Raw genomic sequence first — 20,619 nt, forward strand, 5'->3', positions numbered from 1 at the left:
CAGATATTATTTGTGCAAGCACAGTTACAACAATTGGACGTGTCCATACGCCAAGTTTGTCATTCAAATGATGCCTTAACAGACCTCGAAATTGAGTTCGAGGGCATATTTCCGAGTCATGCTAAACTGTTACCAAGGCGAGGTTTAATTAATATCTTACACGACCAGCTACACCAACTAACCACTGAAAATGTAATAGCTACAGACGCTTCTGTGTGCAATGAGAAGGCAGGAGTGGGGACCCGCAAGCGGTCGGTGAACTTTAGAGAACTACCCATGCAAGCCGACACTAATATGCCGCCTAGTGGCATCAGCACAAATTGAAACAGTAAAAGCACAGCAGAACACTTTATACACGGAGCCACATGAACGTGTGGTGTTGCATCCCGTGACATATCGTATCGCTGAACGTGGTATACGGTCCCTCAACCAACATACCGGCCTCCGTCAAAATAACCCTGTATACGCTCCAAACTCTCCAGCAGCGCCGAAACAAAAATGTGCGGTACAGTCTATTAAAGTTTGTTCACGTTTAACGTATGTCGATAGCACATGCATCGAATAGCTCACTCGCCAGCGTTCAAAATCGCTTTCATCTGCAGGGCGAACGTTAACGAATAAGATTAGATGCGGGTGAGAAGCCGCTCACCGCTGTTTATGCAGGAGTTCGTGCTGAGGCAACCGTCTAGAACAGAACAAAGCGGCAGAATGAAGGCACCGCCTTTTCTCTGCCGCCAAATGCAATTTGCGCCGACAGCGCTCCGGCAGAGCGCGGCGCGATGACAGAGAAGTAACGTCCGAGCTGTTTACGACCGCCTCTCGTCGATTCGACGCGGACAAGCAGCTGGCGCTTGGCCGAAGAACAATAACCTTCTGCTCAATCAATCAATGCGCGCGAACTGCTTGGGACTCGGCGATGGGAGGGCCTCGTTACGCGCCGCGCCAGTGATTCCGTTCACGCGTGACCAAAACTTGCGGCGGAGACGAGGGAGACGCGCGCGCAAACGGGGCGAGTGCCGATGGCCATAAGTTGCGCCGGCAGCTGACGTCCTCTCAAGGATAGATTTAACTCGACGTATACGTGTAAACGTCGCATTATTACAGCCACGTCGGGACGTGTACGCGGCGATGCAACTTTATCAGTACCGGTCACTCGCCTTCGCAAACCGTCGCTTCTCGTCATTTGTGGTTCCGAGGTTTTTTTCTTTCTTTTTTTTTTTTCACAGAGAGTGTGCCCGCTGCTCTGCCTGCAACCCCACTGACTTCCTTGCAGGAATACGAACGTGCAGCAGCGTATCCCTAAGTACGATTACAAACGCTGACTGAATGTGCCTTAATACTGCATGCGGTACCTGAATTGCGCCTATGGCTTCTGCTGTCCCTATAAGCGCAATTAAAAAATGACATTCGCCCGCGTAGATCAATAATGTACGAGCTATCAACGTTCCCGTGCGATGTCGCCATTCACGCATGTTCAACATGAGTCACGGCTGCTGCTTTCGTCCATGGGGAGCGAGCTTCTCTGGAGCGAACACGTGCTCCGAAGCATATACGTTTCGCGAGGAAGGAACGATGCCGACGACGCGGTGTCGACTGACTGACGGCTCGGCGCCGAAAGACGGCAATGAGCCTGTGGTAGCCGACTCTTCTCGAGCTGCTCACGACTAACGTGAAGGACAGGCCTATCACCGGGACGGGCAGAGAAAAAAAATCACTATTCGCGAAAGGGCCCACGTTAGGCGTATACGTAAGTTGTTAGTGAAGCCTATAAGTTATGTGTTGCAATGAAGCATTGAGCCCTGGCGTTAAATCGTCTTATGTAGGAAAAAAGTCGCAGTTTCGCCCGATAGGCGAAGCATCGATTCACCTTAACAGCCAGCTAAACCTAAGTAAGGATAGAAGTTTTATCGGCCGTATAAAGTTGTAAACATTCGCTTACTATAATTAAATTACCAAGCATGGTGTTATACAAGCACAAGCAAATATGAACACATCTCACTCGATGACCACGCACACTCGCTGTCGAAACGCTGGAGTGAGGAAGCGCGGCAGCAGCAGCGAGCGGATTGACCTTCGTGCTGCCTCTCGCTTCAACTCGAACTAAGCGGCGAGAACACAGCGCACACGAACGAAGCTATTAGCACTCGGCTCACTCTGTCCCCATCGCAGATTGACTTCAAGATAGGGCCCGCGTGGCCGAGCGCAGCCGCACCATATGCCGCAGCCGCCGGAGGAAGCCAGTATCAAATGTGTTCCTCTCATTGGTGCCACTACACTCAAGTCTTGTTAGATAACTATGAGCACCAGCTCACAGTGGGCTATATTTAAACGAGATGGCCAATTAGTTAGCGCGATCATCCATGAATGGACCTATAATTGGACCTATAACCACTGCAATTAGCAGCTATAATGCGTGCTTGCAGAGTCTTAATACACTCTGCATCAAAAAAGTATAACTTCCGTTGAAATTTAGGCCTAGTTAGGCGCCGCTAAACCGTAATAAATCCAGCCACAAGAACATCTTAAGCCTCAAGCAAGAAGCTCAGACAAATCCATGCAGCACCCATCCTTCCCATGGTGGCTGATAAAACCGCTGGAAAAATACTAAATTATGCGCCATTCGTGTTAGTGTGCAGGCACTTCCTCTCTCGTGAGTTTTGTAGATTGTAAATCAAGTTAGTCGACGTGCGATGCCCGTCGAGCAAGGTCCTCGGCCGGAAAGATAGCCTTGTGCCGTTATCCCGCTAGAGAACACCAGGGCGGTGCGGTTCGGAGGGGTGTAGTAGGAGAGGTTCGAGAGAAGGGAAAATGCGAAAAGGTAACGTTGAGTGCGACGATGGGATGTGTGTAGACGCAAGTGGCGTGCTTTTGTGGTGTCCGAAAGTGTAAAACTATGCGGTATTAAATCAGTCAATATACAGAAGTGCTCGCATTGTGTTTAAATGCACGACATACAGCCCTTAAAAAATAATCCTTTTGTTTTTTTCAGGGGCATCGCACTCAGAGGTTGGTGCCGATAGTGCTGTTAGCACTTGTTCGCTATTTTAAGGGTACACTGTGTTTGGAAGTGACGTATAGAAAATTTAAGTCAGCGAAACGCTTGTACTCGCAAAAACCATCCGCGCAAGCAAGCAGGGCCGGATGCGAGTGCGTTTGCACGCAGACGCGCTCAGCGTTGGCGCGCCTGAACGCAGCGCCACTGCGCTGGAAATGGACATCCGGGTAAGTTCGGCGACGTTGAGAAATCACACGGTTTCAAACGTGACGCACTATGCTTTTGGAAGGTCAAGCAAGAGCCATCTTGAATGTCCACTCGCGACGCAGCACGCGCGCCGAGGCAACGACAGCGAAGCTCCGGGACGAGGGACGCCGAAGGGAGAGACATTTATTTGAAGGAATAAACGGGCGTTGTGGGGCCCACTTGGTTCGTGGGCCCCTTCAAGGGGAGATGGCTGCCCTCAGTCCAGGGCGCCACAGGATGTTACCGCTCTGCGTGCCCTGTCGATCAAACTGAGTTGATCGTCAAGGCTGTCGATGGAGAAGTGTTGGCTTCTCAGAGCACCATGGGCAACGCGCGGGGTACGTCGTTGGGTGCATTTTATTAAGAATGTCTAAGTTGGGGTATGTGCCAGTCTGGGCTTAAGGCGCCAGCTGACAGCCTCCTTCTTTGTTAGTTTTTTATGTGGAGGGGAGTAAATCCGTCCTAGCCCTTTGTAGTAATTTAAGATGGCCGCGATGTCGCACGGTACTGGGGTAGGCTCCTGCGGGGCATGATCACGGAGTGCTCGGTCTGTTGTGCATCCTCAAGCCACCCTACTGCCTCCCTGGTCCCTTCCAGGGAACCGGGAGCCAGCAAAATGGGTGGTGAGGGTGTGGTTGTTTTGACGGTTCGACTGCACCCACATGCCCAGCATGCGTACGAGAGTTTTCTCCGCTACTTCTTGGTCGGCCAGTACAATGCGTAGTCGATGGCCGGGATCTTGGGTGTTAGGTTCATTGCTCTTTCCCAGACAGATGCGGATGAGCTTTGACTTGTCTGTGGAGCAGGCCAGGCCACATTCACGTACATAGTCCTCCACGCAGGTGGCAGCTTATTGCAGCTTGCTCTCTTTTTCTCCGGGGGAGCCCTGTGTGGCCCATAGCGTGATGTCATCCGCATCAAGCGCATGTTGGACTCCCTCAATTTGTTAGAGTTCGCGCGCGAGGCCTATCATAACTACATTGAAAAGCAGTCGAGAGATGACAGACCCCTGCGGGGTTCCCTTGTTCGGGATGCCTAGTGAGGAAGATCGAAGTGTGCCCAGCCCTTAGTGGCAGTGCGATTCGTAAGGAACGTCTTGACGTATTCGTAGGTTCGATGGCCGCAGTTGAGTTCAGCGAGTCCGCCGAGGACAGCCTGATGACTAACATTGTCAAAAGTGCATATTATGTCCAGGGTCAAGAAGATGTGTGCCCCATGCTGGGGTACTGTCTCGAGGACTTCCGCTTTGATTTGTAGAAGAACATCTTAGGTTGATAAGCGGGCCCAGAAACCAAACATGGTATTAGGAAGGAGTGAATGGTCTTCTAAGTAGTTCTGGAGGCGGGTGGTGAGCACTCTCTCATAAGCTTTGCCCAGGCAGGAGGTCAGAGAGATAGGTCGAAGGGTCTCGAACTGAAGCGCCTTGCCTGGTTTCCTAATTTCAGGAAACCAGGCAAGGCCAGATGACGAAATTAGGAAATTTCCTAATTTCGTCACCCCACTTAATTTTCTGCCGTCCTCGACTGCGCTTCCCTTCCCCTGGAACCAATTCTTTAACTCTAACGGTCCACCAGCTATCTACCCTACGCATTACACGGTCAGCCCAGCTCCATTTGTTTTCTTAAGTACAATATCGGCTACCATCGTTTGATCTCTGATTCACACCGCTCTCTTCCTGTCTCTTAACGTTACGAATAACTAATTTTCATTCCATCGCTCTTTGCGTCATCCTTAGCTTGTTCTCGAGTTTCTTTGTTAACCTCCAGGTTTCTGCTCCATATCTTAACACCGCTAGAATGCAAAGATTGTAGACTTTTATTTTCAATGACAGTGACAATGAATAAGCTCCCAGCCAGGATTTAGTAATGCCATGCTATTGTTACTCTTAAGTAAATTTTGTTCTCGTGATCAGGCTCACCTGACCTACAGCTCACACTTTCTCGGTTAAAGTCCTAAATCATTTGTTGCAAATCATCTCCAGTGTTGCTGGACAGGACGATGTAAATTGCGAGGTACATCTATCCACTATTAAATCTGTCTACTAAACAGGCAGCTTCAGACGCACAATCAGGAGTAACTTAAAGAATTTTGACAGTTTCGTTGCACACGTATAGGCTGGCAATTTGAAAACATTGTCGGACGTCATTGCTTCTTACAGATTTCATAAGTGAATGTAACTTCCATAGCAACGCCACTAAAGTAATTGTAATAATAATAAACAAGTAAAACAAAATAACATAATGACCGCGACAGAGGAGGCCACAACCCATGGGGTGAATGTGTAGTTATGACTGTCAAAGACTTACCAGAATTGTTTCTCTGCGCCCGCTAATTTGTCCCGGTTCTCGCACTGCGACTCGTCAGCCGCTGCAACGTGCAATTGGAGAGAGCGCAAGTGGCGCTCCTCGCTCGCCTTGTCGCCCAGTTATCGACAGCGCGTGACGAGGCACAGGTGCGCGAAGGCGATGGCGCGCATATGCGGTCCGCTGTTGTAGCCTCGGCGCATCGGTACCCGCTGTTCTTATCCTCCTCCTCGCTCGGTCGACCGCGTCGCAATCTCTCTTTTGTCCACTCGCGCAGCGGTCGCGACAATTCGCGTCGTCACGCGGCGCGTGACGGCAGCGCACGTCACCGCAGCCGCACGCAATTCTGCGGCCCATCGGCGATTTCTGCCCCAACACATGCGGTCAGACTGGCCGGGTCAGTCGGAGTGCCGGGGGCAATTGCTTCTGTGCACGTCACAGAAGAAATTCGGGCAGTTCGTGTGTTAAAGTATTTAACGCAACCGAAGACGCAGGCAGGACGAACGCTTGCTCTGTTTACATATTCTCTGAAAATAGAGCCAAGTCCTTCTGATACGAGTGTCACATGGCTCACTTTCGATCGCGATTGTGCCCGTTCGGGATCGTAATTTTCGGTAGCGATTGGTTCCTTTGCGAAAGTCGCGGGAGGGAGCCAACCGCGGGCGACAATTTCGATCCGTATCAAGCTCGATCGTGATCGAAAATGCTCCGCATGACACCACTATAACAGATTCAGGTTCATTTTGGAAGAAAGCGTGCCGCTTTGCGGCTGGGCGACAGAGCGCTCACGGAAGAAAAAAGTCGCAGTTTCGCCCGAAAGGCGAAGCACCGATTGCGATAGCAAATTAGTACACAGCTGTACGAGGTAAGTCGTTTGAGCGGCCGTATAATGTTGTAAACATTCGCTGACTAACTAAATTAACCATGACAGAATATGTAAGCGTTACTGAACGAGGACATCAGAAGAAACAGACACACAAAGATAGCGCCGTCTTTGTGTGTCTGCTTCTTTCTGTATACGTCCTTGTTCAGTCACGCTTACACATTCTATCATCGATTCAAACTAACTAGCCCACCAACGTGTTTTAACTAAATTGATAAGCACGTTGTCGCGCGCGCACAGGTAAACAGGAACAAACATCGCTCGATGGGCGCGGAAACTCTCTGTCAGAATGCTGGAGTAAGGAATCGCGGTAGATTGAAGAATCGCGGCAGCAGATTGTGCGCAGGCGCGAGTAAGAGCGGGCGCGAGAGAGAGAATCTGGGGGCTTTTGCTCCTTGAATATATCACTCAGCCTGCACTACGGAGGAGGTTTCTTAAGCCCCAACCAGACGCACGCGTTGGTACGCGGCCGCACGCGCAACGCCGAGTCTGAACGCGTACGGCGCAGAGGCTGCATCGCATGTTGACGCGCAGCGGCTTGGAAACCTTGCACTGCTAGATTTCTTGCGCCCGCGCCGGAAGCTGCCGCTCGCGTCACCCGCCCGACGCGCCTCACGTGACGACGGCAAACCAACGTGACTTCCGGCCCGATTCTTCGCGCGGCGTGCAGGCAAGCCCGGGCAAGCTGCTTGCGTTGTGATCCGAGTTCCGCGCGGGTTTTGGTATTTTTTGATGGCAGCCGCTGAAGTCTTCAGCCGCAACGGGTGCATTATTAACTAAATGTTCATCGCCGAAATTCGGGACCTGACACAGTGTGCAGAACGCGTAAGGCACAGACCACGCGAGTGATGCTATACCGACGCTGCTGCAGGTTTCACCGAGTTCACAATACTGACAGTTGAGCTGACTGAACCACTAGGAGTCCTGTAACATCATTTTTTTCGAATATAAAAACAAATTTAAGGTTAATTCTTCTTGCGTGCTATTGTCATCTTTAGCACATTTGCTTAACTTGACCGTTAAGTGTAGGCTGGGCTGCCTTTGAATCGCCGCGACAAAACGCGCGACGACGAGGGCGCGGCAACTCCTGCATCGTTTGGGTGCGCGCCCTCTTCCTCCGCCGGGCGCGACGCGACGTCGAGTCAGCGCGGCGCGTGCGGACGCGTTCCAACGCGTACGTCTGGTTGGGGCTTTACAGCGCGTTGTATTCGTTTGTCCCCTAGACATGCCTGCATTGCGGAGTGCGGTCGAGTTGGTTTATACGCTCCGCCGCTGGCTGCCCGCGCGGTGAGGCAGTGGGCGCGGACGCCGCTTGGTGATCGCTGTGTCTAAAGGGACAATGTTCTGATTGGTGTTGTATACGTCGCGGGTCGCTTTTTTGGTCGCGACGACAGATCGGATTTTTTACAAGCACTGCTCCAGGAGTGCACATGTAACCGGCAAACGGAGGCCTCAGGAGCGCACCTGAGGTTATATTAAAACAGGCCGCGCAGGATCTCCAGGGCACCCAAGCGGTAGCGGGGGGATCAAAGCTGGAAGCAGCGCGGCCCGTACGTTGGGGCCGCAGAGGCCGAAGCGTGCCAGGGGGTGTTCGCATAAAAAATTGGCTGCCCGCGATAGCGGACAGCCGATCTTATACCCCCCTGGCACGCGCAGGCCTCTGGGAGCCCCAACCCACGGACCAGTCCGGCTTCTAGCTTTGATGTCCCCGTTGCCGCTTTGGTGTCCTGGAGGCGCCGCCAATAATGCGAAATAATGACACGTTGTTTTCATTAGTAAAAACATGATCGAATAAATATAATTACGTCGAGCCGCCAACTTGCGATGCTAAGTTCAGCACTACCGCGCCCCGCGACTTCTGCCGGCGCTCATAGGGACAAGCGCGTACAACGCTCGCCAGGAAACTCCTCCGTAGTACCTAGGCAGAGTCGTATTTTCGAAGAGCAAAACTCCCCACATTTTCTCTCTCGCACCCACTCTTACTCGCGCATGCGCGCAAACGTCCGTCGTCTCCGCAAGTGCCACGCCCCGCTGTACTTACTAGCAGTTGGAAATACGCGGTGAACGCTGTTATGAATGCTCGCGCATTGCTTGTTAATCAGTTCCCTTTCCTTCCCGCTTCTCTCTCCACCAGTGTAGGGCAGTCCACCAGCTGCAACCTCGTTAACCTCCCTGCCTTTCCTTCCCACTCTATGCTTTTCGTCTTTTTGCGGCGCTCAAAACGTACCACAAACGCTGGATTGCATGGAAGCCTGACATGAGGTCAGGTTGGGCGAAAGAGTACGCGATGTACACTCTTTGGACTGACACTCAAAACACACGATAACGAGCGCGCATATTCAAAGCTCTAAGCAGTGCAGTCGGTCTCAAGAACTCCTTGAAGAGCTCTTCTTAAGAGCACTGCGCAGGCGAAGTGTATCCGCGGACCCAGTTAGTCTCGTAATTTTCCGAAAGCCTCGAAATTTTTTATTCTTAATTTTAAAGTTGGGCAGGTTAGCTTTCGTTGTTAGTTATATGGTAAAACTGTTGTGTAGGAATAATCACTTAAGCACCGTATTGATATTATGCATCGCACACTGCAGATAAAGCGCGTAGTATGAGGTCCGATGGCCGGAGCGTTACATTTATTTATTTATTTATTTATTTATTTATTTATTTATTTATTTATTTATTTATTTATTTATTTATTTATTTATTGGAATACCCTCAGGGCCCAATATGCATTACAGAGGGGGTGGGTACACTGTGTTTATACAATTGTAAAAACAGGAACAACATTGTTGTTTAAGATAGAAATAAGAAAGATAAGATATAAAACTAATAATCAACTGAGCAGGTTATTCTAACAGAGGTCAATAATAGAGGCTTTCAGTGACAATACCGCAAGCAACACTATTGTACATGCATAGCAGGAAACGGAATTAACAAATAGCAGCACAGCTTAATCTGAGAAGTGTTCAATGACGGCGGCCTTGAATAATTGTGCATCTTCAATGCTGGCGATGGTGCTGGGAAGGTGGTTCCATTATGAACTAGCCTTGAGTAGAAATGAATCCTGAAACAGGTTAGTATGGCAAAAAGGAATGGCAACTTTATACTGGTGATCAGTGCGGGACGACAAATACGATGGTTGCGATAAAAGTTCGCGTTTCAATTACTGGTTGAAGAAAAAAAAATATGGAAGAGACAAACACGTGATATTTTTTTTCTTAAGAGCAAGTTACGAAGCTCAAGATTAGATTTTCTCAGGGAAACACTGGCAGTACGGGAATACGGAAGTTTGATAAAATTAAGCGAGCTGAACGATTCTGAACAGATTTTATTGTATCTGCAAGGTTACGTAAGCCCGGATCCCAGACAGCAGACGCATTCTCGAGTTTAGATCTAATCTGCGTTTGATATAGTAATAATTTTAAAAATTGCGGCGTAAGTATCCTAGCGCCCGATTAGCATTGTTATTGATATATGTAACGTGAGTATGCCATGAGAGGTTACTCGTTATGTGCGCACCAAGGTACATATAGGAGGTTACGTGCTCTAGTAATGTGCCATCAATTTTATAAGTAACGAATTCAGCGGGGTTAGAATGGCGACAGAATGTCATACTCTTACATTTATTAGTATTTATATTGGAAGTAACTGTGTCAGGAAGGTCATTTATATATACATTAAGAAAACCAGAGGGCCCAAAACGGACCCTTACGGAACGTCTGAACTTTAAAAAAATTCGAGTCACAGTCGTTGGTGGTTACGTATTGTGAGCGATTAGTAAAAATATAGTCAATCCATTTTAAGATATTAGGGTCAATATTGCTCAATTTGTAAAGAAGTAATTGGTGGATTACTTTATAAAACGCTTTGGCAAAGTCTAGAAAGACGCTGTCAACAGCTGAGCCTGTGTCTAAAACTGATGCTATGCAACTAGGTAAAGAACAACAGCTGCGTATCGCAGGAATAGTACTTACGAAAGCCGTGCTGAGATTCGCTAAAAATAGAGTTGTTTTCCAAAAATGACACAAAATAAGAATAGATGACGTGTTCGAGGAGTTTACAGGGGATGCTTGTTAAAGAAATAGGTCTGTAATTGAGAAGTGACTGGGAGTTATCAGATTGAAAAACAGGAACCACCTTCCCGACTTTCCAATTGTCTGGAATTCCAGAGCACTGTAGAGACTGTGTGAAAAGCTGCGACAGAAAGATAGGGCTTCAGTATTTTTTAGAATATTTGAGTTGATGTTATAAACTCCACAGCTGGATGACAATTTCAATCCGCGAATTAACTTGGCAATGCCTGAAAAATCAATGATTACAGGATCCATGGGAACAAATTCGTAATCGTGAAGTGATGGTAGTACAACAGCAGGGCGCTCTGAAAATGATTTCGCGAATACTTCCTTTAACACATGGCAGCAGTCTTCTCTGCATATGGCTTCGTCATCGAAATCTGTAGGAGATTTCGATGACGATCTTTTTTTCTGGGTTTAACGCTATTCCAAAACCTTGATGGGTTGGGGGTGAAGAGGGAGGGGAGCGTATCATTAAAGAAAACCTGTCTGGCCTCTCTGATAGCGGAGCGATAAGCTTTAAGGTTATCACTATGGTTGCGCCAACGTGCGGGGCTGTTAGCTCGTTTTGCTAGACGAAACCGTCTTCCTATCTCTAAATTTGGAAGATAGAAACTTGACAATAACTGGCCGACATTTTTCAGGAACAAACTTTCCCAATTGATGCGCGCGAGATATATACGGTCATTGCTACTACTCGGATTAAAGTTTGGTGCATTGTTAAGGGCTGCGCATATTTTCTGCTCGCGGATTGTGCCCATGTTTCTGAAGGACTGCCAGCGATACCGTGAAAGACTAAGTTTTCAGTGCGTGATCGGTCTTCAATGTCGTCGAGACGGTGGTTCAGATTAGTAACCTATATGTGGTATGAATATGTGGTGTCCGCACAAGAGGATTCACCCGGCTCACTCACGCTAAGCGAATCCACGGCACGTACATTCCCGTGTTTTCCCATTTACTCCTTTATGTAGTAGCAGGCCAGACACATGCACCTGCGGCGAACCTCCCCGCTTTTTCTTTTATCAAACCAAACATCTCTCTATGAAAGCACGTAGAGTGCAGAGAATGGAAACGACATCTTTGAAACGTATCAAGACGTTAGCGTATTCATCTACAAGAAATGGTGGGAAGGCTATTCGGCTTTAAGCAATCGCTTCCGAATTCTTTAACACTCCGTCGAACTGCTGAGCACTTTGATAAGTTAAAGGGCATCGCAAGAGCGGCGTTTATTCCACCACCTAAAATCTTTAGCATCAAAGGTGTGACTGGAGTCGAACACCGAAAGCACCCCACGGTACCCGAACTACGCGCGTGACCAATCTGTGGAAACTCATGAGAAGTCATTACTGACGTAGTGCCTCATGCGCAAGAAACAGCTATACTGGGATTAAGTGAGTAGTATAGCTGACCATGTAATACATGGGGCAGATAACCGCTGGTCCTCTCGCAGAATGGCTCCACCAAGCGAAGGAAAGTGTAGTAGAGGACGGCAGAGGGATAAGTGATGCGATGAAAAATAGAAAATTTGCAGGCGTCATGGGATGGTGCTAGCTGACTGAAGACACGACTTTCGGTCGGCATAAGTTAGCATCATGCTGACGACTCTGACGATTGGTGCGGAAGACCGCCGCGCTCCCCTGACGGGATCGTCTCGAGCGCTGGCCTTTCTCGCGCACGGCAACTCATTGTCCCCGTGCACTACGCATGCGCACGGATTTCCGATACTGCAGTGCCCCTCGCGTGCCGGTAGAAGTTACCGCAGAATCTTCCTACAGCGGGCCTTGTCAGATAGTGCGCAAGGTCGATCCAAATGGGTCGCGGAGCTTCGGGCGAAATTCGGTTCAGTACAAATTGTCACCGACATCAGCAAGGGTGGTTATGGGAGCAGCGATCGATAGAAGCGCGACTATGTTTGGAGGGAACAAACATTGGGAAAGAAAAAAGCGCTTTCTTTTAATTCAAGCGAGACACAGTTAGATTCATTCAACGAAAATAAAATTCCTGGTCAATTTTTAATACTCGCGACGAGTTAAGAAAATACAAGTTTATTTAATTTTATTATAATTAATAAATACATTTCTTTTCATCGCCAATCGTTACAGGGGGCGTTGACGCCGCTATCACTCGCAATGCAATGCAGCTCTTGAAATGTGCAGAAAGGCGCGCTCGTAAAGTTCACCTGTTGAGATACTCCCCCCTCACACGTTGTGCTATTTTGCTTGTCATGTTCGTCTGTATTTGGTGACCCGGGTAGCTTCGTCGCTTCTTAACCTGCTCAGTCAAAAGTAGTGAGTTACGACCGCCAGATAAGTGTTTTCGTGCGACTGCGCTGGCCGATGGGCTTGGCATGTGACGATAGGATCAGCACTCTACACCTAAAGTTTTCGTCGGCCTCGAAAGAAAGTATGTTATGTGTAGGGCGTGCGGTTTCGACAACCGTACGGCTGGCCTTTTCCTGCATCGCTTTCCGCGCTGAAAGCTCGAAACGCCCAGCAAGTCGAATGGCGGGGCATTTGAATATGTAGCTCTAAAGGCAGGCCAACAAAACAAATTTCGCGCCTTCGAAAACAAAATGACGTCACTTCTGTTTTTAACGGATATGGCGTCACATTATTTTTTCTTCCACCGGAAGTGTTCTCTCCACGTAGAGATGGCGCTAAGCCCCATGAATCATCGATGAACCGCCATGTTTGGAACGTATGGGCTCCTATGGAAGCTTCGCTACCAGGTATACTTACCTTGTAGTACGTATAAGCATTCTTTCCAGTCGCTCTTCTTGCACAGATACGTCTCTTATTATTACTCTTATTAATCGTGAATGCGCTTAAATAATGCAACCTTAATTAAGCCTAAATCATCTTGATTACCCTAATTACAATTACCCTTATTAATCTTGATTGGACCTGTTGTAATTGCAATCAACCGAAATTATTCTTAAGCATCCTTAGCTAATATTGACTAGGCTTAGTTAATATAATCTAATTACTTGATTATGTTAATTAACTTCATCTAACTTATTTAATTGAACCTCACTACTGGTACTCGGGGTCGCAGACTAGAGACGGACTCCCAATAAAGCAGGCGAAGAAGAGACGAAAAGCTTTATACAATATTGTCACGATTCACAAGCAGCAGGAACCGGGAAAATAGGGCAGGTCACTAACTATAGGCAAACTGAAAAGGATTAGTACATGGACCTCGTATTCTGCAATGCGCGCGGTCTCCGCCTTTCTCTGCGTGCCGCGTAGTGGATGTGGTGTTACGATCGGGATGCTGATCTGCAAAGCTATCTCAGCAGGTGCTTCGATCGACCCGCGGTGGTGGCGCCCTGCAGCAAGAAGAGCTTCCCTAACAAAAGGGTGCTTTGCGGTACGTTTTTCCTCGGGCCCCAGGATTCGTCACTGTCTGCCGACACTCGTGGCGACTACCGGAGAAAGCCAGCTCTGGAATTAAGAGGCGCCGGCTGGGGCAAGCGTGACCACCTGGCTACGAGGACCCGCTCAACTCGGGTTCTGGGAATCCAAAGTGCGTACGTGTGTGTGTGAGCCCTCCCCCTCAAAGGCGGGTCGACTACGCCCCAACGACTGTGGACGGTCCGATTGGACTAAGGTTGGACAGCAGTTTTCCCTCCCCTAGGGACCTAGGGAGGACAGAGGCTTTTTAAGCAGCAGTTTGTCGGCTGCTAGAGTGTGCTCGTGCTCGGCGCCAGGTGCACTGATGACGTTCCGATCATTATAAGCCGGTATCGCTCTTTAGCGACTTGCCCATCCGCGTCAAAGCATTATGAACCTTGACCAACCGTATTCAGGCGGCGGTTGCATATGACACGGCTGCGCGGAACGTCAAGCGATCTGCGATGCGGAAAGAGAGTGCCGACTGCTGATAGCTCCGCGCGCACTGCGTTTTTGCCGCTTCGCGTTGAAGAGGGACGCGCGGGCCCATATCTTGAAAGCGATCTGCGAAAGGGGCACGGTGCGGCGTGTGCCGAGACCTTCGTGGGCGCTGTGTTCTCGCCGCTTCGTTCGCGTGGAGGCAACATGCAGTAAGAAGGTGAAGTCGCTCGCTGCTGCGGGATCTATCGCAAAAGCGATCGTTTTATGGGACGCACGGACGGATAGTTTTACTCGTTGGCTGAGCATAGAAGCGCTTACGCATTTAAATAGAACCCACCCCGTATATCTGCAAATAATATAATGGTAGGAGACTTCGTAATTGTGTGCTGACGACACGTACTGGTTTTCACCTAGCGTTAAAAAAGAATCTATAAAAAAGGTGAATTTATCTGCACCGTTTCCACACAGCAAAAAAATTATACTTTCATCTCGAGAGTCCAAGAGAGACAGAGCGTCGCAGTGTAAAATTCATGAATAGAAAAAACAAGGCATTCACAGCACGCACGCTACGCAAATGCCTCAAAACAGAGGCATCGGTTCAGTACAATAGCAAGATATATGCACGTGAGTGCGTGTTCACGAGAAAACTACGCAGTGCCTTGCTTAGCTGGTTAGGCTTCTCGTAGAGCTATAGGCGGCTGCTGTGCACAATAACACAATGCGACGCTACAGCTCACACGGCGTAGAAGCAAATAAGCCCACATTTAGCATGCAGCAGTTATGCAGAAATCATTCGCCGTTCCCGGTAGCCGGCGAAGGACTTACAGTGATGAAAGATCCAGCAGCTTGGCGAGTGAGAAAGCCCGACACGAGTTAAATACTAAAAGTTCTCATGGCAGACTACGCTGAAGACTTCACTGATACGAGTGTCATTGATACCTCAACCTCCACGGAGAGCCACCTCAGTGCGTACAGAGCCATCTCTTGTTTTCAGCGTACCGTTGAAAACAGCGGCAGACAGATGTCTTATTCCCGCATGTTGAAACGGAAGCAGAATCAATTTCCGTGTCACCAGAGTGCGGCTTGACACATTTCAAGCACATGCAATGTGTCTCAGTAGGCGTATCAATCATTTATAATTGTACACGATAAGCTAATGACCTGCGATACACGCTAGCGCTCCGCACTTGAGCACACCATCAGCAGCGTCGTTTACAAGATCACCGTCGTCGAGCTGCCATTAGGAAGCAAGTCTCCGATCGGAGCTTCCGCGCTTAACAGCTGGCAGAATACGAAAGGCCTTTTCGAGGGAGGGTCGAAGCGAGGCTCGACATTTCCATGCCCTGGAAATGTGAAAACTTCCTTCTAGAGAATTCTATCTATCCGAGCAATTTACTCGATGACTCATCCACGTTAGCATAAAGTAAAACCTCTACTTGAAGTCCATGAAAGACAATGTCCCAGTCCTGGGCGAGTTAGCAGTGAGCAGTTATCATCACAACCATCATCATAATAGTCATCGTAATCGTTATCATCATTATCATTGTCACAATACTCACCATCAGCGCGACTCAGAAAAAAGTAAGAATAAATTACACGGTTCATCAGTCGTCATCGTCAGTTTTGGCACATATTTAGACTGCATTGTCCTCGGTATCGGCCCCCGAAAGAGGCTAGAAACAGAGATTAAAAACAGACGTGGAAAAGTGGCTGCATAGCTCGCCAAAGAAGGCAATTTCTTCGAAGTAAATATCTCACAGTTTCCGCGTACAGGACCCGCAGCCCCGAATCAATGACTCCACTAAGGTGCCGTGGCCTATGCCAGCCCCACTCACACGACAGACCGAACGTTTACAAAAACTCTTACAAAAGATGTTTACAAATGCTCGACATCATTACCCGATTCAGTTCCATTGTGCACTCCTCAGCAGCTGTTGCCGCTTCGTGCATCTGCAAGCGGGAAAATTTATCAACAAAGTGTCAGTTCGGGTTATCGGTGACGTTGAAGAATTCTCCTGCGTCTTAGATGCACGAATGATGAACTGCTACTACAACATACAGCAGAGTTTTCCACGGCTCCTGCTCTTCGCACGAAGACTTGGAAGGTGCATACTTTGTGTGCGTACGCTTCGTGTACGCGGGAGGCCGAAGGCGCGCATCGAGGAACCCAGTGCGGCGACGTAGCTCTCCGAGGCCATGACTGACACGCGCTTCCAAACGCTCCCTTTGACGGCGTTCGTAAACCACAAGCGTAAACCACCAACTGAGGGTGGCAGCACAGGTTGGAAAGGGTTGGGCTCCTCTTGAAATGAGAGAAATGCATAGCGAAATCTGTTTCGAGGAAAGACGTCTCCCGGAAGTGCTGTGTTTCTAGCCTGGCGGGCGCGTTAACTGGTCTGCGGCGGAGATCAACAAGAAGACGATCGAAGTCTTGGCGGGAAAAGACAGGGGGGAAATGAGACGGGGTCGTCACAGGTAACATTTCAGAATAAATTAAACAGAGGTAAAATGGTTTACTGATTGCATTAGGTAGGTACTAACAACGTTCTTATTTCGCGCGGTCTACTTGTGGCCACCTCGATTCAAAGGTTATGCCATACTAGCGACCCGCATAATCAACGTAGCACATTTTGCTCCCTTAGCCGTACTCTCTAAGCTTAATTTCAATCGCTAGAAAATCAACTTCATATTTTCAGGTACGAACTTTAAGGTGACCAGCTGACCTATTAATATTTGCGAACTAGAAAAGTAATATTATAACGCATTTTCAAAACTACAATTGTGCGCTTCATTTGCATCAATTTAACTAATGAGAATAACCTTTATATTATTAAGGCAAAATTATTAGATGGCTCAGGTGCCGGAAAATTGACTGTCCGGCGTTATGCCATCAAAATCCAATGGCACCTAAATTGGGGGTCAAACCTCCGACCTTCGGTGGGAGTCAAACCCACGATCTGTCTTGTTTACGGAAAAGTGAATTAAGGCACATTTAATTAAGATAACAGTTAATTAAGGCACTCGAACCGACGACCTTTGGTGGGAGTCAACCCTACGAACTTTGGTGTTAATTACGGCAAAACTAATTAAGGCACATTTCATTAGGATATAGTTCATTAAGGTACTCGAACCCACGACCTTTGGTAGGAGTCGAATCCAGGACCTTGGACCTTTAAATTTAGCCGGATTTTCCCCCGCATGAGCCATATAATGCGTTCGCATTAAAACAAGTAAAGAGAAAACAAGTAATAGGAAGTAACAATGCATGTAATGCAAGTAATTGAATTATTACCTCGTGAGTGCGCAGGGTTTCGCCTTCATCCTCTTTAGCGTACGCGAAAGTGACTGTCAACTTTTTCTTGCGTTTCTGAGTTGTTCGAGGGAGGTGTTAAAGCAGAAGCCAGATTCCGAGTTGAGAAGCACTTCGCGCAGTGAGCTGACTTTCCCTTCCAATGTGTTGCGAGTTGTTTCTTCTACCTTTATGAGAGATGGCTTTGTGTTCAAATTTGATTTTGCTGTATTTTGTGTGGCGAACTGTTTCAGTGCACTTAAGTAATTACGTCACCTGACTGCCTGACTTTTTCGCTGTTACTTTTAATTTGTTATATGCCGGCTTGTTACGTCGTATTTAGCACATACTGGTTCTACGAGAAAAGGAGTGGCAGGTGCCGCCTAAAGGCGCCAGCGTCTTCTAAAAATAATGTATTTAAAGAATAGAAAACCACTTTCACTATATTTCACCAATTAGTTCGCAGAACGACTATTACGCACCTGTCGCTTCAGGCTGTTAAGGCAAACAAGAAACTTGTAAGCTGCGTTCTCCTCCGCTTATCTCATTCTATCTCTCGCCTACATTCACTTCGCCATGCGCCCTATACTTTCCAAGTATCACTTTTTTTTTAAAATCGTCATCTCGTCGGGGTCGAAGTGTTATTAAACGCAACGTGCGTTGGTAACGACCGAGCGCGTTTCTTCTGTTGCATTGAAATTTGCACGCAAGAGATTGTTCCAGTTAGCATGCAGGAAGCAAAATCACAAAAGCCTTGATGGCGCCCGCGATGCCGCTTTATTTGGTCGGCGCCGCACGTCTGACTAAAAAGCCATTTCCGTCCGGTACGCTCCCGAGTGCAAAAAAAAAAAATGTGAAACCTACGATGTCTCATTTCGATCGCTCTTTGCTGGGATAACATCGTAGCATCAAATCCACGGCAAAATCCCATCCTGAGGAAGACGTTTAGGGATTCCACGTTTATGCGCACGTATACGCCCCCGAATGGGCGATTGACGAAGAAAATGGCGGCACGAAAAAACTCGCTCCTGAGCGGAACCGGTGAGGGTGAAAGCCGGGCACATTCGTCGCGGTTGGCGTGAGCAAACACGGGCTGATGTTCACTACCCTTCGGAAAGGAACATTACCTGGCGTTCATTATTTTTCTCCGCAGTTATTCCTATAGTCTGTTTTCGCATCGCTAAATAGTTTCTGCGAGAGACCGCATGCGCGAGTTTGACATGCTTCTTTCCTGACAGGACGTGTGCAGCTCACGTGCAGCTAAAATGACCGTTTCCCGAGGCGTGGACCGTGCTATGTTTAGCGCAGCCATCAGCCTATCATCACTGTCTGTAGATCGTGTCGTACACGGCACAGCGACTGGCCACTTAAGCGACGTCAATTTACGTTGGTCCGTGGGTGTGAACGCAAGAGCAGCTTCTGACAGGCTGACGCTGCAGCTTTCCTGATCAGACGGTGACTGCGCGTGCGACTCGCGCCGGCGCACTTCCAGTGGAAGCAGCGCGTCTCCGTGCGACCTTTGAAGCGTTGCCTTGTCGCAACGTTTGCGACCTTATAAAATGTCACGAGCCCGGAACGGAACGCTCGGCGTGCGCTGCTCTTTTGCCGGTTTTCCGCAAGGACTTTCGCACAGTGCGCGATCCGCGGCTGCTGTGCATGGAGCGAAGTTTGCAGGTGGCAGCCACCGCTTACCGGAAGCCGACACAACGTATAGGGCCGAGATAGGGCGCAGCCTCAAAGCATGGTTGCCCCCCGAAATTGCTCGTCACGGCTTAGTCGCTGCGCGGGCAGCGAGGCCGAGATCGAGCGATTGAGTGCGCTCTCTCTAAACAAAAGTAAAAAAAAAAAATTAGGGCCCATATTGAAAGACGTCTCTTACGTTGGAGTTGTTTGACAGAGAAAAGAGAGAGAGAGAGAGAAATTTATTTACAGAAAGGCAGAGAGCTCGGCCTGAGCTGCAACGCTCTGGGCTGCTACTCTACACTGGGGAAAAGGGACGGGGAGGGAAAGGGCTGATGAATGATGATGGTATAAGGAAGAGATGCGTATATACGAAGTCACATAGTTGTGGCATCTCTAAAGTCGTGCGTCCAGCCCAGTGGCTTGGAGAAAAGCTATAGCGGCTCTTGTTACCAGAGCTGCGCTGTTTGCATTAGGCCAAGGACCTAAAGGAAGCTCGTCTGATAGCTGTCTCTCATGGAGCTTTGCAATCGAAGAGACAAGTTGCTGTCGTTCTTGCGCGTACTCGGGACACACGCAAAATATATTTCTCTATAGCTATTGGGGTTTTCTTCTTTTTAAATCTTGGTCCCATAGGCTCTTTGTAATTCACTGGCTGTCTTCGCTAATATCGCATAAGGAATTGTCTGGAATTTTGACAGAGAAAATTCCAGACAATTCCTTATGCGATATTAGCGAAGGCAGCCAGTGAACTACAAAGAGCCTATGGGACCAAGATTTAAAAAAAGAAAACCCCAAGAGCTATAGAGAAATCGCACCGACTACATAATAGCGGCATTCGTATGTACTTACAGCCAGTATCTTTTTTCTTTTCATCACGAAGTATTAATTAATTGCATTTATATAGTGGACTTTCTAATTATTGCTTGAATCGCAAACACGTCAATTACAAAGTTGTAGGGTGCCTTAAATAACCTCCGAATCAAGCATTTATTTCGTGCTGAAGTGTGCCTGGTTGATTTTTCCAAGAAAGAACAAAGCCCGCGAAATACGCGAAATATGAAATAGATGCGCGCTCGCGCGCCGCTCCTCAAGCGCCTCCAAGTAACCTTTGATTTATTGCCGCATCGTATAAGGCTTCGTCATGTAAGATGGCTGGAGAGGTTTCGCGACCTATTTAGCGTGGTGCGATAAGCGTCAGCATCTGCGGACGCAAGAACGTTGTGCTCGACCATGAGGCACTCGAGATAGCTTTAACCTTCGCGTATAATAAAACAAAACGACAAAAGAAATTCAACCTATGTTAGAATAAACGCAGCTCTCAGT

General features: G+C 48.3%; 1 protein-coding gene across 8 annotated transcripts in view; it reads right to left on the bottom strand.

Annotated features, from left to right (window-relative positions):
* LOC126520897 (solute carrier family 35 member G1-like) overlaps positions 1–20,619 on the bottom strand; it is a 142,747-nt gene that overhangs the window by 13,675 nt on the left and 108,453 nt on the right. Inside the window, exon 1 of one of the 8 annotated variants that reach the window (XM_055065609.2) lies at positions 11,911–12,100. The exons of 5 other annotated variants lie outside the window; for them this stretch is intronic. The gene's annotated coding sequence lies outside the window, so the exon portion shown is untranslated. Of the gene's footprint in view, positions 1–5,547; positions 5,627–11,900; positions 12,101–20,619 lie in introns of those variants that run through there. 2 more of the 8 variants (XM_055065606.2, XM_050169725.3) reach the window with 2 other exon arrangements.

The sequence above is a fragment of the Dermacentor andersoni genome, chromosome 3 (genome assembly GCF_023375885.2).
Source record: "Dermacentor andersoni chromosome 3, qqDerAnde1_hic_scaffold, whole genome shotgun sequence".
Classification (NCBI taxonomy): Eukaryota; Metazoa; Arthropoda; class Arachnida; order Ixodida; family Ixodidae; genus Dermacentor; species Dermacentor andersoni.